The sequence below is a fragment of the Schistocerca americana genome, unplaced genomic scaffold (genome assembly GCF_021461395.2).
Source record: "Schistocerca americana isolate TAMUIC-IGC-003095 unplaced genomic scaffold, iqSchAmer2.1 HiC_scaffold_696, whole genome shotgun sequence".
Taxonomy (NCBI): Eukaryota; Metazoa; Arthropoda; class Insecta; order Orthoptera; family Acrididae; genus Schistocerca; species Schistocerca americana.
The window spans coordinates 65,001-70,335 of NW_025726452.1; the positions used below are offsets into that span (position 1 = coordinate 65,001).

Sequence of the window (5,335 nt, forward strand, 5' to 3'; positions counted from 1 at the left end):
TGCCGCAGTCATTTACTTACGATAATCACAATCAACAAACCGGCCCCCCCCCCCCCCCCAAAACACCTTTCCTTACAACAATGTGTACCTTAACCTAACCCGTATTGTACCTTAACCTAACCCGTATTGTACCTTAACCTAACCCGTATTGTACCTTAACCTAACCCGTATTGTACCTTAACCTAACCCGTATTGTACCTTAACCTAACCCGTATTGTACCTTAACCTAACCCGTATTGTACCTTAACCTAACCCGTATTGTACCTTAACCTAACCCGTATTGTACCTTAACCTAACCCGTATTGTACCTTAACCTAACCCGTATTGTGCCTTAACCTAACCCGTATTGTGCCTTAACCTAACCCGTATTGTGCCTTAACCTAACCCGTATTGTGCCTTAACCTAACCCGTATTGTGCCTTAACCTAACCCGTATTGTGCCTTAACCTAACCCGTATTGTGCCTTAACCTAACCCGTATTGTGCCTTAACCTAACCCGTATTGTGCCTTAACCTAACCCGTATTGTGCCTTAACCTAACCCGTATTGTGCCTTAACCTAACCCGTATTGTGCCTTAACCTAACCCGTATTGTGCCTTAACCTAACCCGTATTGTGCCTTAACCTAACCCGTATTGCGCCTTAACCTAACCCGTATTGCGCCTTAACCTAACCCGTATTGCGCCTTAACCTAACCCGTATTGCGCCTTAACCTAACCTATATTGCGCCTTAACCTAACCTATATTGCGCCTTAACCTAACCTATATTGCGCCTTAACGTAACCCGCGTTGCGCCTTAACGTAACCCGCGTTGCGCCTTAACGTAACCCGCGTTGCGCCTTAACGTAACCCGCGTTGCGCCTTAACGTAACCCGCGTTGCGCCTTAACCTAACCCGCGTTGCGCCTTAACCTAACCCGCGTTGCGCCTTAACCTAACCCGCGTTGCGCCTTAACCTAACCCGCGTTGCGCCTTAACCTAACCCGCGTTGCGCCTTAACCTAACCCGCGTTGCGCCTTAACCTAACCCGCGTTGGGCCTTAACCCAACACGCGTTGGGCCTTAACCCAACACGCGTTGGGCCTTAACCCAACACGCGTTGGGCCTTAACCCAACACGCGTTGGGCCTTAACCCAACACGCGTTGGGCCTTAACCCAACACGCGTTGGGCCTTAACCCAACACACGTTGGGCCTTAACCCAACACACGTTGGGCCTTAACCCAACACACGTTGGGCCTTAACCCAACACACGTTGGGCCTTAACCCAACACACGTTGGGCCTTAACCCAACACACGTTGGGCCTTAACCCAACACACGTTGGGCCTTAACCCAACACACGTTGGGCCTTAACCCAACACACGTTGGGCCTTAACCCAACACACGTTGGGCCTTAACCCAACACACGTTGGGCCTTAACCCAACACACGTTGGGCCTTAACCCAACACACGTTGGGCCTTAACCCAACACACGTTGGGCCTTAACCCAACACACGTTGGGCCTTAACCCAACACACGTTGGGCCTTAACCCAACACACGTTGGGCCTTAACCCAACACACGTTGGGCCTTAACCCAACACACGTTGGGCCTTAACCTGCTCTGTAATTGTCATACGACGCGTTAAATTAGTGTAGTGTTGCCTAACTGCAACCCCCGCAATATAGTTTGCTACCCGCACTGCCCGGTCCCCAGAGTATCGCTTCATGTTAAACACCTTGCAGCTATACACTGTAATGCGGATGGCAGCAGGACGTACATGCTCAATGCCCTTCGCAGTTGTTCATTGGCATTCGCATGGCGAAGCACAGCCTACGTTGTGGTACGGCTTGTGTCAACTGTCCGCTGATGTTGTACGTCCAAATCACACACTGTACTGCACATTGGTCCTCATGTACTGAATGATACATCGTGGTACATGTGTGACCGTACCACGACTGCGCCAACAACGGCGAACCATACGGTCCAAATATTGTGCACTCAGCTACGTGTCGTCTCCCTATAAGAGCTGGATTGCAGTATGGTATGCCGTGGATGGCGATCAGCATGAGCCGTCTGTTGATGTAGTGGCGCGTGTTGTCAGACGTAGTCGTCTCTTCTCACTCACCGTGATAGCATGGTGCACTGCGTTCCACATCTGCGACATGCGACAGAGGCCGGTTGACAGTCGTTCGCGCAATGGACATCGCATACGTACGGGGGCCACCTTCCACGTGTTCGCGAAGCGTGCACATGTTGTTGCGTGTATGTGGGCAGACATAGTGTGTCGTGACACCTGACACAGGCATGCAACAATCGTTGAATTTGCAAATGGCGATGGACGTCTACGTTTGCTGGTGACGTTACGCAAATGAACAACTGGTAAACCGTTGTGGTGCGGTTGTTCTCGCTAGAGGTGAATCAGTGATGGCGACGATCGGTTGAGCTACCAACCGGTTGTTTCAGCGATACCCACCATGCCCACGAACGTGAATGGCATGTGGGTGTGAAGCGATACGCGGCGGTGGCTGGGTGGGACCGTCCCCGGCCGGTGAGGGGGGGCCTCCCGGCGTGCTGGCCGCGCGGTGCGTGGGCGCACGCGCTACAGCCGGCTGGTGGGGGCGGCCAGTGGCAGGCGCGCCGGCCGACGGAGGCGGCAGGCGGCGCAGCTGCGCGCCGGCGCACCCTGCACGCGGCGCCGTGCGGCCAAAGTAGGTCCTCGCGGGCCCGGTGCGAAGCGCGGTGGACATCTGCAGTGTGCTGGTCCGATTGAGGACTGTGTGCGCTGAGGATGCGCCGCCGCCCGGCGCTCGGCGCCGCGACGCCGTCTGCTGCTCGGTCGCCTCTGCGGTTCTCGCAGGTGGTTTGTATCGCAGCTGTGCGGACGTGTTGGCGCGTTCGCTTCGGCACCCAAGTGGGGCTTTTGTCCTTCTGTGGCGCTGGCGTTGGAGCTGCCGGCCACCGTAGGTGGCGCGTGTTGTCTCCCGCCGGCAATGCCACGACAGCACGCTCCCGGGCCTCTGTCGGCAGCGGCAAGCTCAGTTGGGAGCACGGGTGGTCGCACCTAAAGCGTCTACTCGCCAAACTCCGGGCGATTGCGCCTCTCTCGAACCCGACCAAGTACTTAGGACGGCGCTGCGCGCCGCCGGGACCTGAGAGGGTTTCGAGGTGTATTGTGCAGGGGAGCTCAGCCTCCTCCTGTTTGCAGAATAATTGAGCGGACGCTTGCGTGTTCGCGCGGGCCCCCGGGACACACTCCCGGGCGGCCGGCTGCTCAGCTCTAGTTGACGCAGCTCCCTGGTTGATCCTGCCAGTAGTCATATGCTTGTCTCAAAGATTAAGCCATGCATGTCTCAGTACAAGCCGCATTAAGGTGAAACCGCGAATGGCTCATTAAATCAGTTATGGTTCCTTAGATCGTACCCACGTTACTTGGATAACTGTGGTAATTCTAGAGCTAATACATGCAAACAGAGTCCCGACCAGAGATGGAAGGGACGCTTTTATTAGATCAAAACCAATCGGTCGGCTCGTCCGGTCCGTTTGCCTTGGTGACTCTGAATAACTTTGGGCTGATCGCACGGTCCTCGTACCGGCGACGCATCTTTCAAATGTCTGCCTTATCAACTGTCGATGGTAGGTTCTGCGCCTACCATGGTTGTAACGGGTAACGGGGAATCAGGGTTCGATTCCGGAGAGGGAGCCTGAGAAACGGCTACCACATCCAAGGAAGGCAGCAGGCGCGCAAATTACCCACTCCCGGCACGGGGAGGTAGTGACGAAAAATAACGATACGGGACTCATCCGAGGCCCCGTAATCGGAATGAGTACACTTTAAATCCTTTAACGAGTATCTATTGGAGGGCAAGTCTGGTGCCAGCAGCCGCGGTAATTCCAGCTCCAATAGCGTATATTAAAGTTGTTGCGGTTAAAAAGCTCGTAGTTGGATTTGTGTCCCACGCTGTTGGTTCACCGCCCGTCGGTGTTTAACTGGCATGTATCGTGGGACGTCCTGCCGGTGGGGCGAGCTGAAGGCGTGCGACGCGCCTCGTGCGTGCTCGTGCGTCCCGAGGCGGACCCCGTTGCAATCCTACCAGGGTGCTCTTGAGTGAGTGTCTCGGTGGGCCGGCACGTTTACTTTGAACAAATTAGAGTGCTTAAAGCAGGCAAGCCCGCCTGAATACTGTGTGCATGGAATAATGGAATAGGACCTCGGTTCTATTTTGTTGGTTTTCGGAACCCGAGGTAATGATTAATAGGGACAGGCGGGGGCATTCGTATTGCGACGTTAGAGGTGAAATTCTTGGATCGTCGCAAGACGAACAGAAGCGAAAGCATTTGCCAAGTATGTTTTCATTAATCAAGAACGAAAGTTAGAGGTTCGAAGGCGATCAGATACCGCCCTAGTTCTAACCATAAACGATGCCAGCCAGCGATCCGCCGCAGTTCCTCCGATGACTCGGCGGGCAGCCTCCGGGAAACCAAAGCTTTTGGGTTCCGGGGGAAGTATGGTTGCAAAGCTGAAACTTAAAGGAATTGACGGAAGGGCACCACCAGGAGTGGAGCCTGCGGCTTAATTTGACTCAACACGGGAAACCTCACCAGGCCCGGACACCGGAAGGATTGACAGATTGATAGCTCTTTCTTGATTCGGTGGGTGGTGGTGCATGGCCGTTCTTAGTTGGTGGAGCGATTTGTCTGGTTAATTCCGATAACGAACGAGACTCTAGCCTGCTAACTAGTCGCGTGACATCCTTCGTGCTGTCAGCGATTACTTTTCTTCTTAGAGGGACAGGCGGCTTCTAGCCGCACGAGATTGAGCAATAACAGGTCTGTGATGCCCTTAGATGTTCTGGGCCGCACGCGCGCTACACTGAAGGAATCAGCGTGTCTTCCTAGGCCGAAAGGTCGGGGTAACCCGCTGAACCTCCTTCGTGCTAGGGATTGGGGCTTGCAATTGTTCCCCATGAACGAGGAATTCCCAGTAAGCGCGAGTCATAAGCTCGCGTTGATTACGTCCCTGCCCTTTGTACACACCGCCCGTCGCTACTACCGATTGAATGATTTAGTGAGGTCTTCGGACTGGTACGCGGCATTGACTCTGTCGTTGCCGATGCTACCGGAAAGATGACCAAACTTGATCATTTAGAGGAAGTAAAAGTCGTAACAAGGTTTCCGTAGGTGAACCTGCGGAAGGATCATTACCGACTAGACTGCATGTCTTTCGATGTGCGTGTCGTGTCGCGCAACACGCTACCTGTACGGCTCGCAGTAGCCGTGCGCCGCGTGCGGAACCACGCGTGCTTCTCAAAACTAACGCCAATGTTGTGTGGTACGAGCGCTGAAGCGCTGGAGCGGCTGGC

At 54.5% G+C, this 5,335-nt stretch overlaps 1 non-coding gene across 1 annotated transcript; it reads left to right on the plus strand.

Moving 5' to 3' along the window:
- Positions 1 to 3,266: 3,266 nt before the first annotated feature.
- LOC124589235 lies at positions 3,267 to 5,176 on the plus strand. Its single transcript, XR_006976032.1, has one exon. It is a non-coding gene; the product is annotated as a small subunit ribosomal RNA (ribosomal RNA).
- Positions 5,177 to 5,335: the final 159 nt, after the last annotated feature.